Source organism: Sphaerodactylus townsendi, linkage group LG04 (genome assembly GCF_021028975.2).
Source record: "Sphaerodactylus townsendi isolate TG3544 linkage group LG04, MPM_Stown_v2.3, whole genome shotgun sequence".
Taxonomy (NCBI): Eukaryota; Metazoa; Chordata; class Lepidosauria; order Squamata; family Sphaerodactylidae; genus Sphaerodactylus; species Sphaerodactylus townsendi.
The window spans coordinates 147,758,263-147,771,133 of record NC_059428.1 but is presented as its reverse complement, the minus strand read 5'-3'; the positions used below and the strand labels follow the sequence as shown (position 1 = coordinate 147,771,133).

Sequence of the window (12,871 nt, the reverse complement as noted above, 5' to 3'; positions counted from 1 at the left end):
GAACTAGGTTAGCTTGTGCTCTCCAACACATGCCAGCTAGGTGACCTTAGTTCTTTGGAGCTCTCTCAGCCCCATCTACCTCACAGGGTGTTTGTTGTGGGGGGGGGGGCGGAGAAGGGAAAGGAGGCTATAAGCTCCCTTGAATCTCCTTACAGGAGTGAAAGGGGGGATACAAATCCAACTCTTTTTCTATTGTAAGTAACTGGAAAATTGCACCCAGGGCTAGCCTGTGACCCAAGTTCAAATTCTGACACAGCCTTGAAACACAACTGGGGGTCTGGATGGATCCAGGAGGATCTGGCAGAGCGTTCGCTTAGGATGCAGAAGCTCCCAGGTTTGATCCCTCTCACGAATTGGGTGATGGGAAAGATCCCGAAACCCTGGAGATCTGCTCTCAATCTGAGCTGGTCGCGAAGCAGAAGGCAGCCCCATAAATGTATTTGTTTCAGTGCACCCACCTCACAGGGTTATTGTGAAATTAAAAGTGTGAAATTAAAAGTTGGGTAAGCCAACAGATACACCTGAGATCCTGGGACATGGCGACAACCGAAACACCATCAGTGAACCTCATCCTTCTCGATGCCTGTGAGGAAATTCTAAGCCAGCCCTACATATCTCTTTCACATCCCTTTTTTCTGTTGCCTGACATCCTTCTCCTGTTTTCTACCCATAACCCTGTGAGGTAGGCAGGGCAAGAGAAAACAACTTTTTCAGCCTGTGACTTTCACGACTGGGAGGAATTTGGACTCAGATTTCCCTGGTTAAAAAAAAAAGTAAAATACAATTTCAAGCCCCGAGTGGGTGTGGGAGACACCCTAAAAGGCTCAAACGGTCTACTTTTGAGTGTGGTCAGGACTGAACGAGACAAAAAAGTGCTTGTTTCTATCCTGTTTTTATACTTTCTCAGTTCATGGTGGGGCACAAGGTTCTACCCGTCATTATTTTAACCTTCACTACAACCCTGTGAGGTTGGCCAGACTGAGAGCAACAGGCGCAAGGTTGCCCAGCAAGCTCTCATGATAGTGCCGTGATTTGAACTCAGGCCTCCCAAGTTTCAGACTGAGGACATCGCAACACTGGGTCTTCTAAGACATACTGCCATTTTTGGTGCTCTCTTGCTCTCTTTCCTCATCTTGGAAACTTCCTTTCTTTTCTGTAAAAACAAACATCACAACAAACCATATCCTAACATCTCCCAAATGCAACAACTGTGCGGTTTTCTGTTCTTTTCCTGGCTACCTCCAGTGTCACAAACATCGTTTTTTTATTTATTAAACATCTGCATCACGAATTTGGAGAGCATCGAGCGCCCGCCCAAGCACAAACACCCACGCACGACAACGTAACCGAGGACGACTGACAACCCGTTTCACTCTGGATTCGAACAGGATTGCTCTGGAGTCGATCCCTTTTGAGGATCGCAGCCCTATCTGCATTCCTCGCAACTGCCCAGTTGGGAGTTTCTCGGTAGTTGCATTTCAACTCCCTTGTCCAAGTGCCCTTTTCTGCCACAATACTTGGCCCGATTGCGATTTATTCCTTAGCGAGAAGATCACTGTAAGCTGGTGATGCCTCGTCAAGGGTCCCCAAGTGCCAATTAAAAAAATTCCATCCCTGGGTGGTTTGGGCCAGAGAGGAGGAGAATTAAATTTGTCATGGGGAAAAGAAAGAGAATCGCAGCCAGACCTCTCCAAAGTCCCCCCAAGGGGTTTCCAAATGCTCCCACCAGCTGTACAGTGCAAACGCAAGCCATGGTCAGCGGTCTCGGTGGCTAGAGATTGGCTCTCTGGCCAAAGATGCACCACATAGCATGCGTGGGGGGCCACATCGACACCATACACGGACGCAACGACAACAGAGAAAGGGAATGCCAAGTCTCTCCATCTGCGTCCATCCAGCAACTTTTCAATAAGGACCCCCTTCCATCGAGCATTCGGAAATAAGAGTCAGCCGACCAGCTTTATCCTCGCCGCAACCCCGCCACTGCGAATCAAGCATTTTCTCAACTTCACAGACCCTGGCGAGATGGGGGGGGGGATGCGGGGAGATGACAAGCCATTTAAGAGAATTCTGAGCAAACTTCGGTTCTGTTCTTAACCAGATTCAGCGCCATCCACCTTTGTTCCGAGAGCACAGCCAAATCTTTCGTTTTGAAAAGGAAAATTCGGTCACTGGCTCGAAAATTGTCGAGAAGCAGCCTCTCCAACAACCCCATTCATGCCGGGTGGGCAGACCAACCCCCCGCAAAATCACATTTGCCAACTCCACCAAAGCCCCATGCCAATGTTTTCACCCCTCCCCCTCAAAAAAATGACAAAAGGAGAACAAATAAAACCAGGGAGGCAGGTAAAGAGAAGGCAAGAAAACTGACGAATGAATGAATCAACGAACGAACAAATGAATGAATGAATGAACATCATGCAGCCCCACTAGCAAAGAATCGGAGATCTTATTTTTTTTGCACAATACCTGCGCAGGGCTGCTCCTCCTCGTCTCCTCTGACCCTCTCTCGCCTTCTTTTCCTCTCTGTTCTTCCAGAGCACGGTGGCCACCGATTAGATCCTTAAGGAAGGGGGGGGGGCGGGAAAAAAACCGTGAAAAAAATCGCACAATTCCTTTCTCTCTTCTTGCCGCTCCCCCCCCACCACTTTCTCAGCAATCCTTTTGAGGTTTTTCAGTAGTCATTACTCATGGACCGCTAGAGGATAGACGGTAATTAGGAACGGCCCTGTAGCATCCAGTTTGAAAATTTAATGCCAGCGGAGGAGGAGAGATGATCATTTGTGTGGATGGAAAGCACAGTGTGTCTCTGTGTGCGTGCGTGTGTGTGTGTGTGTGTGAAGGGGGGGTGTTGGTTGGCTTCAGGCAGCTCAAAGCAGACAGGGGGGAGAGAAAAGTGTCAGAGCAGAGGGTGAAGGGCAAAAGGAGCAGTTCAGGTTTATAAAGACCTCGGGATGCCCACAAAGACCAAGGGGCTGCTCACAGTCTCTCTCGCTCTAGCTCTTTTTGTGTCGAGCGGATGGCAGCTTCGCTTCTCTGATCTGCGCTCCGTGTGTGTGTGTGTGTGTGTGTGTGTGTTTGTGCCAGGAATAGCAATCAGAACCAGGGGCAGCCCACAACACATGCACACGCCGTCATGCGGGGTCAGGAAAAGCTGCAGAGGCTGTATTCACCCCCCCCCCCCACTGATACAGAGAGAGAAAAATATAAAGTCCTCCGAAAGGGATGCAAAATCATAATATGGAGAAAGGAAGAGGCGGAGGCAAAGGCAGGAGGGTGGATTCTCTCGATTGATGTTGCTTGGCCTCCTCTTGGAAAAGAATCGCTCACGGGCGGTGTGCGGAGGCACGAGGGGGGAGAGGCAGCCAGCGCTCCTTGGTCAAAAGAGCTTTGCGGTGAAAGGTGGAGAAAAGGGGTCAGCTGGGTGGGCTTGTGAGATGGGGAGGGAAGGGGGGAACAGGAAGGGGGAAATGGGAAAGGAAGCAGTGCGGGAGGGGGGGGGTGAGCGCTGTACACCTGGAGCTTCTCAAGGCTGTGCGTAGCCAGCTGCAGCCAAAGTGGTGAGTGACAGCAGGAATATGGAAGGGGGGCGCCACAGATCTGCTGGGGGGATGGTACAGGCAGAATGCACTGGCAAAGGAGAGGCGAGGGTATACTACATGAGAACGAACCAGTGGGGGGGTTTGGTAATAGGGGTCGCCACAAGGAATGGGGAGGGGGTTGGTTGCCCACCTCTTGGAATAAAGTGGACAGGTCTCTGGAGGGCAAAATCCCAGGTGCCCAGTAAGCAGCAGACCGAAAATCCTGACCTTGGCAACGGAGTGCAGGAGCGGGTATTAAAATGGTTTTTGGTCTGGGATGGGGGGGATGATGAGAAACGTTTGAAATAAATTAATTTAAACAGAGACAGGGTGCTCCCCCCCCCTCACCACCACCGCAGCCTCTCCCCACTGAAGCAAGGGTTGACCAAGAGGGAACTGACATTTCTGGGTGAAGATAGAACCCCGGAGCCTCTCAACAGGGAATGGTCTGGAAGGGATTCAAAAAGGGGAGAAGACCAGGACAGCCCACGAGGACCGGGCACGCGCGCGCACACACACACACACCCCATTTCAAGCTGGCACTGGGAAAATCTTCCCGAGTTCCAAGTTTGGCAAACAAAACAAAAACATGTATACTATTTTTATCGTGTTGCCAATACATATGGGATTTTGCAGAGCTAAAGCCACTAAAACCAGGTTGGCTCCTGACCCAAACAGCTAGCAATTTAAAGAATCAGAATAATAATACGATCGGAAGTGGGGGTGAGAGGAGGCTGCCGGTACAAGGAAACAGAGATCTCGACTAGCAACATTCAGAGCCCCAGTGGTCCGCTAGGAACGTGACCCCGATGACTTCACAACCCCAGTGGTCCTTTGAGGTCACAGGTGGCCCCTTAGTCGCAAGCAACAGTCTGAAATGCCCTAGAAGATTATGGAGAGGGATGGGATAGCTCGATCCAACATGGCACTTGAGAATTCCTTTGCGCAAAACCGATAAGCTAGGATGAACTACAGCGGATGGAGAAAACAAACATTGGGGCCTGTTAGGAACTGGGGGACCAAGTTAGTACTTGGGGGACGCATTGGCATGGGGGGAGGAAATCTATGGCCCAGTCTTCAAGTGGGATGTACGACTATTATGTCTGGGTGGGTGTCACAGAAATGTAGTGGTGTAGCACCAACAGGATAGGGGGGCGCAATGCCCCAGGCGCGCTTTGTGGGGTGTGTGGCATGATGGGGGTGGGTGGCACTGTGGCGGGGGCACACGGTGCATCCCAGGCACAGTTTCCCCTTGTTCCACCCCTGTAGAAATGCACCTATCTCCCCCGCCACTACCCCCACGAAGAGATTTTTTGGCCTCTCCTACCCTACCAGTCGTAATGACCTTCACATTGCTGTTAGCGATAAGTCTTTCCCCTTTTTCTCACATTTGGATCCTCTAAGCGTAGGAAGAGAAAAGTAACTTTTGATAGCACTGGATTTTCGTCTTCTTTCTTTAAACTGCAGCTTGGGTTCACTCGGGATGCAGCCTCATACGGCAGGCTCAAACCATCTGTTTTGTTCCACGCCTGCTTTCTCTCTGCCTCACGTTTCTGCGGTGCGTGGCTTATTAAATACAATATGGTTGAAGGCATTCCTTGGCTCTTTCGAGGCAAGGGGGAAAAAATTAAAATAACCAGATCCACAAACTTACAGGTTTGTCTCTACTTCAAAGATTTACGACCGCCATCAGTTTTTGCCTTTTGTGCTACAGCCATTGGAATATCCACCCTTCCTTATGTAGGACTGCCAATTTAAATGCCTTTGATTTATCTTAATTTGGATATTTCTACCCTGCTTTTCTCCCTAAAGTAGACCCAAAGTGGCTTACGTTCACTCCTCCATTTTATCATCCCTGTGAGGTAAGCTGGTCTATGTGACTTGAGCAAAACCATGTAGTGAACAGGGATTTGAATCTGAGTCTCCCTGAACGTAATCCGTGTTCCTGCATTGCAGGGGGTTGGACTTGATGGCCCTTGGGGTCTCTTCCAACTCTATGATTCTATTAATTAGTCTTAAATGCCACTAGTCAACAAAAAAATGGCAGAGGAATACAGGAACAGTTTGTTCAGGATAGTTTACTTTTAGGGGTATTTTTAGATGCAGATGGAGATGTGGACGATTTAGTGTCTCCGCCCACTTTGAGCTAGCACATCACCTGCCACCTTTTTTCCACATTCCCCCATTTGGCCACCGCAATCCACGCTCCGACTGCATCCAGAATTGGATTACTGCAATGCACTTTGCACGGGGCTGCCCTTGAGAACGGTTTGGAGCTTCCAACGGGACCAAGCGCATTAGTCAGGTGGCTGTTCAGGGCCGGCCGCAGAGGTCACGTCATGCTGATCTGAAAATAACTCCACAGGCTGCCAGTTTGTGTCAAGTCTCTGGTCATAACCTCTACAATACGGTTTGAAACAGGCCTATTCTGAATCCTACTTGAAATCTACTTCGTGGGACTTACTTCAGGAAATTGTTCTTGCAAACATCCTGTTAAACCCCTAAACACCAGGCAACCAAAATATCTAAAGGATAGCTTTCTCCCATATCTTCCTACCCAGTAATTTCCATCTGTGGAATGCACACATCTCTATCCATCCCCAGCTATCCCTTCCAACAAGGATTCGCCCCCTGCGAACTCATTTCAGGTGCAAAGTTTTGCTGAACTTTTCTAACTGAAGAGCTTGGGAGAAGGGAAAGGTGAATTTTTGTTCTGCTCCAAAAATTCATATTTTAGCATATACTACTACTACTACTACTACTACTACTACTACTACTACTACTACTACTACTACTACTACTACTACTACTACTAGTAGTAGTAGTAGTAGTAGTAGTAGTAGTAGTAGTAGACTACTACTATTTCACCTTCACCTCCTCCTCCTCCTCCTCCTCCTCCTCCTCCTCCTCCTCCTCCTCCTCCTCTTTTACTTCTGTGATCTTCCTTGCCAGAGCTGTCAGTGCGGAATATGATTTTCCTCCCCAAAGTCACTAAAGGCAAAAGGTCAAAACCACCATCATTTGGGCAGATGAAAGCAGTCCTGAGATGTAACAGTCCTGAGGACCACATAAGAAAAGGGGGTGCAATAGTAAATATTAATAATAATAGAACTACCACTACTGTTGCACTCTGGCTATAACTAATATTTCAAATGCATATATCTATATACATGAATTTATTTCAACTTATTTTTAACAACTATAACAAATAGTTATCCGTATTAATTCAGGTAAATATTTAGTTCATACTCTCCCATCAGTTCAACATCCTTAAGGTAAGTAGTCAATCAATGCGAAAACATGAATATACATAAATATATAGTCCTGAGGACCACCATGTGATTACCACGCCCTCCTATCTCCTCAGCTAGCATGGTGTAGTGGTTAAGAGCAGGTACACTCTAATCTGAAGGATGAGCTGTGGGGGCTTATCTGGTGAACTAGATTAGCTTGTGCACTCCAACACATGCCAGCTGGATGACCTTGGGCTAGCCACAGTTCTTTGGAGCTCTCTTCAGCTCCCACCGCCACTTCACAGGGTGTTTGTTGTGGTGGGAGGGAGATTGTAAGCCCAACTTTGAGTCTCCTTTACAGGAGAGAAAGAGAGGGGATATAAATCCAAACTCTTCTTCTCCTCCTCCATGAAAAGACAGTTTGGAGACTACTAGGGGTTCACCAACCACACAAACAAATCCCAAGTGCAACCGGGATTTGTAAGGGATCCTTGAGGGATCACCCATGGTGGGAATAAAAGAGGCCCAGGCAGGAGAGAAAGACAGGCATGCTGGCTGCTACAACTGCTGCAGCTAATGAGGTTGCCAACTCTTCTAACCCACAAGTCGCAGCAATCCGTCGAATGGTGAATGCTACCCTCCCCCTCCCGCAGGGGTGAAGTGAGGGAGAACTGCGCCTGGGGCATGTGCATGCCCTGTGGCCCTGCTGCAACGCCACCCATCCCTGCCCCGGAAGGCCTCAGAATGCCCACCCATGCCCCCGCCACGCCCCCACCAAGGCACGCCCCCAGGGTGTTGTGCCCCTCCTTTTCCATTGGTGCTACGCCACTGCCCTCCCATCGATCCAGCCTCATCCCCCCACATCCCACAGTTTGCACAAAGAGGCACCTGTGGGGAGGCAAGAGAACAGCCTCTCTCCTGGTTTTCTGTCCGAGGGAAATCCAGCTCCCTGCTCTTCGGCGGGCCCCTCCTGCGGTGACCTGGGTCTTATGGAGTGCGGCCTCCACACTGTGTCAGCCTCCCGGTTTCCATGGAAAGAATGAATGGCGAATCTTTCCTGGTAGTTTATTAGAATTCCTTTTTACTTCCAATCGGCGAAGGAAGCGTCCAAAGTGGGATGTAAAAGCTTTAATGCGGGCCTAATGGAACCCAAGGGAAGGCCGGGAAGGAAATCTCCCCTCGAGAAGAGGAGGCGCGAGGAAGGAGGGGAATTTTCATGATGAATTCCCGGACAGGTTGCCCCTCTCTCTCTCTTTCCCCCCCCCCCCACTCCACATCGCGTTCTTCCAGGAGCAGTCGCAAAGCAGTCAGCAAACAATGGCCATGAACAAATTTATTTTAAACAGATGTTCGCAGAGACCTGCCAGCAAGCCCACAAGCCGCGCGCAACTCCCGAAACCTCACTCGCCTCTTCTGGCTCGCCTCCTGCCCCGCTCCCTTCCCGAGCCAGGAAAACAGACCTTTTTTTCAGAAACAGGACATGATCCATGTTTCAGAAGCACGTGGTGCGTCACACAAGATGCGTTAACAGCAGCATTATTGAGCAAGGTAGGTCTTCGCCCCCAGGAGCTTACATTCAATGCAGCCGGCAGCCTAAGAGGTTAACTTCTCGACATTTGCCCTGGCTGAAGCCTCCCATCTCCCGAGCGGCTCTTTGCGGTTATGAAAAGAACGTTGCGTTTGGCCGAAACCGGGACTGCCCGGTTTCAAAGATCTGCCTTGTTTTCAACCCACTGACTGGTTAATTGGAACAGTCTCATCCTGTAGTGCCATGTGAACCTTGCTCATATCAGGATAGCCTTGGACTACAATTCCCATCAGCCCCTGCCAGAATGGCCATTGGCCATGCTGGCAGGGGCTGATGGGAATTGTAGTCCAGAACATCTGGAGTGCCAAAGGTTCGCCACCACTGGTCTACTCTCTCTGTTTCCAAAGAGCAGATCAAATCCAGTGGTCCTCTAAAAGCAACCCATTCGAAGCTCAACCAAAATAGCATTTAAATATTTGAAGGGATGTCATGTTGGTGAGGGAGCAAGCTTGTTTTCTGCTGCTCCAGAGACTGGGTCAAGGAGTAATGGATTCAAGGTGCAGGAAAAGAGATTCCACCTAAACATTAGGAAGAACTTTCTTACAATAAGGGCTGTTGGACAGTGGAATTCATGGCCTCAGAGGGTAGTGGAGTCTTCTTTGGAGGTTTTTAAACAGAGGCTGGATGGCCATCTGTCACGGGTGCTTTGACTGTATCTTCCTGCATGGCAGGGGGTTGGACTGGATAGCCCTTGTAGTCTCTTCCAACTCTCTGATTCTGTTTGGCAGAGAAGAAACTTGGAGTCCTTATGGAATAAGTGCTTTGTAATTTGTTGGATTTCTTTCTTTGAGGGTGTTTTTGGAGTTGGAAAGGTTTTGAAGTGGTAATAAAATTTTTAATAAGAGGAGGGGGAGGGGAGAAATAGAAGGAAGAGAAGAGAAGGAAGAAGAGGAAGAGGAGGAAGAGGAAGAAGAAAGGGCAATTTCCATTTGTGATTATAGTGGCCATCTTTCTTTCCTGCTGGGTTTTTCCAGCTAATTGTCAGGCTAATTGTCAAGCGTCCCATCCTGTAAGAACATAAGAACTAGTCTGCTGGATCAGACCAGAGTCCATCTCGTCCAGCACTCTGCTACTCGCAGTGGCCCAGCAGGTGCCTTTGGGAGCTCACATGTAGGATGTGAAAGCATCCTGTACTGAAATTGTGGGTATTTCCCCCACAACCACAAGTTTGACATCAGGGCCGCTGCAGTAGGACTTTGTTTCTGGCAAGACGCGACCCTCAGGAACGGCCTCAGGAACGGCCGAGGGAGCCACAAATGCTTGCACGATCATTTCGAGGCAAAGTGGGGCAAAATTCAATTGAACCGAATCAAACAGAAAAGCACAGTGAGAAGCAGGTTCCTCGGAAAATGCCTCTCGTCTGGGTGGATTCTCGATGGGCAAGCCGTGTGCCACTCGTGGGTTCCTGGAACTCAGGGGACGCGAGCAACTGAATTGTCTGCCATTAAGGCCTCCGCCCGGGGATGCCACGTCCCTTGCTGTGGCCACTGATTTGGCAGCGAGATGGATAATGGGCAGAAGCCTTTTCCGTGGGAGTCAGTAAGTGGTGAGCTCTCAATGGCTGCTGGAAATGGCTTTTAGAGACAGGCGGGATTTCATTCACAGAAGGTGGCATTGATTTTTTTTTTCCAAAGCAGGCCTCAGTGGTAGTCAGAACAGACAAAAGCCCAGGCTGGGGTGAGCGAGGAGCAGATTTTCTTGCATTCCCCCCCTTCCCGTTCCTTGCCAAATGCAACCAGAAGTATTATTAAAGTCTCCAACTTGGAAAATTCATGGAGATTTGGGGTGAGAGCTTGGGGGGAGCTGAGAGTTGGCAGGGATGAGAGGCCATAGGTGAAACAGATGCTTCAGAGCATCTGCCTTCTGTAGCCACTCTAGGAATGCAGGGCCTCCTCGAGTCTATGGTGTACCATCGAGTTAACCCTCTGAAGCTACCACTTGGGCACTGGTCTCTATGGTTTGTATTGAAAAGAGGAGAAGGGAAGAGAAAGCTTGTTGCTGAAGGTTCCATGGGGCACAGTAGAATTTGCAGCTATGATTAATGTTCAAGAATGAATACTCGTTCCAGTCACCCATTCTTATACTGTGGATCACACATCTCATTCCATCCACAGAAAGTAAACTGCTGACTTGTGTAGCCTCAGTTTCCCTTGGGGCAGTGCTGGGAAGGCAGAGGGGTAACGTTTCAATCCCCACTCACTTTTGCTAGTTGAAGTCGAACTCGCTGCTTTGTTATTAGCCTTTAGCAAGAGAAAACGGATGGGGCGTTCCCTTCAAAATGCTAACAACCACCCAGTTTCGATAGGTGAAAGCGAGTGGGGGCTGAAGGGTTAAAATCACTTCTCCTCGCCCAGCCCTGAGGCAAACCGAGGCTGCACAAACCTGGAAGCAATCCAGAGGAAGGGGGATGTTTCATTGCCGCACCAGGACATTTAAAAGAACACTACAAGCAACCTAAAATACACACCAACGATAAAAACTCATAAAGCATCATAGCAGGTAAAAATTATTTGAAACCATTTTACAGGTTGTAAGAAGACCTGACCAAAATAAATGAAAAATGAACCTGACATTTCCCTACTCATCTTATATACTTGCTACCTGGTGAGCTTTATACACCACTGTATAAACTGTAACTGTATACACCACTGTGCGAATTTTTGCAACTTTGTCAGAGAGTTTTCCCATCTCAATTTTTTTCCAAAAGTCCTGAGGTTTTATCCCGCAAAGACCCAATAAACTTCGGCTGAGCCTCATTGTGAAAAGAACGTCTTAAAAAACATACTTCCTAGGGCAGTGGTGGTGAACCTTTGGCACTCCCAGATGAAGTCAGCAGACTACAATTCCCATCAGCTCCCTGCCAGCATGGCCAATTGGCCATGCTGGCAGGGGCTGATGGGAATTGTAGTCCTTAACATCTGGAGTGCCAAAGGTTCGCCACCACTGTCCTAGGGTTTCCACTGCCCCGGATTTACTTGGACACACTCTCTCCACCCGGCCATAAAATTTGCATTTAATGGGCAAACTTAGATGTGTGATCTCTGTTTGAGCCTGTACACTCCAGCTTTAACACGGGGTGGGGACAAGATAGTAAAATGATTTTGCTGGCTGCCCCGGGGCTCCTCTGGGAGAGGTGACACCCTGACTCCTTGGGTACCCCTGTTTCCTATCTTCAGCAGCTGCAAGCCGTGTGCAAAATTGTCACCGACAACACTAGGGAAGGGAAGTGATCCCATTTCCCGGGCCTCGCCGAATCTCCCGAGAGGTTCGCTAACTCCCACAAGCTCCAGGGGAAGCAGACACAGGATTCCTGTTGGGGATTTTACGCCAGCTCAGAGAGGCTGTCACGTTTATTCGGAAGTGTATGCTTTGGGGAGAGCGTTTGCAGGGGAGAGAGGGTAGGAGCAGGCAATCCCCTGACCCAGGTGTCCCCAATCCGGCCGAGCTCCTCCTCGCCCTGCGGTCAGGCCGTTCGCCATCACAAATCGAGCCTCGGCTCCCCTCTCCGCTTTGCAATTTGCTCCGTCTTAGGCCGCAGGATTCTTACAAGGGGCGTTAGCCTCAGCTTGGCATGGAAACCTGTGGCCGTCTGCCAACAGCAACACATTACGAGACCAGCGGAAGCTTTTGAAATTCTGTCAGACACCGGACTCACCCGTTAACCCCTGGCAAACCAGGCCTTGCTTTGAAACTCGGCGACCTCTGGGCTGGCGATACGCAAGTGCACCGCACACAGGGCCATTTCAGGTTTCCTTCTAAAGCGTTTCCCTGTCTAAGCAAGGGCGTGGTATAGTGGCAGAAAGCGTAATTAACTGGGTTTGATTCCCCGCTCCTCCAGATGGAGCCTGCTGGATGACCTAGGGTCAGTCACAGTTCTCTCTGGACTCTCTCAGCCCACACGGAGGCAGCTGATGGCAACCCCTCTCCAAACACTTCCTAACTTGAAAACCCTAAGGGGTCACTGGAGGAGGAGGAGGAGGAGGAGGAGGAGGAAGGAGGAGGAGGAGGAGGAGGAGGAGGAGGCAGAGGCAGAGGCGGAAGAAGAAGGAGGAGGAGGAGGAGGAGGAGGAGGAGGCAGAGGCAGAAGGAGGAGGAGGAGGAGGAGGAGGCGGAAGAAGAAGAAGAAGAAGGCGGAGGCGGAGGCGGAAGAAGAAGAAGAAGAAGAAGAAGAAGAAGAAGAAGAAGAAGAAGAAGAAGAAGAAGAAGAAGAAGAAGAAGAAGAAGAAGAAGAAGAAGAAGAAGAAGAAGAAGAAGAAGAAGAAGAAGAAGAAGAAGAAGAAGAAGAAGAAGAAGAAGAAGAAGAAGAAGAGCATAAGCACGAGCACGAGCACGAGCTTGGATTTATACCCCACCTTTCTGTCCTGTAAGGAGACTCAAGGTGGCTTACAAGCTCCTTTCCCTTCTGAGAGAACTGTGACTAGCCCAAGGTCACCCAACAGGAATGTAGGAGTGCGGAAACACATCTGGTT

At 49.5% G+C, this 12,871-nt stretch overlaps 1 protein-coding gene across 3 annotated transcripts in view; it reads right to left on the bottom strand.

Moving 5' to 3' along the window:
• RAI1 (retinoic acid induced 1) overlaps positions 1 to 12,871 on the bottom strand; it is a 172,478-nt gene that overhangs the window by 121,940 nt on the left and 37,667 nt on the right. For 2 of the 3 annotated variants that reach the window (XM_048492604.1, XM_048492606.1), the window contains exon 2: positions 2,470 to 2,562. The exons of the other annotated variant lie outside the window; for it this stretch is intronic. The gene's annotated coding sequence lies outside the window, so the exon portion shown is untranslated. The remainder of the gene's footprint in view (positions 1 to 2,469; positions 2,563 to 12,871) is intronic. 3 annotated transcript variants of the gene reach the window in all.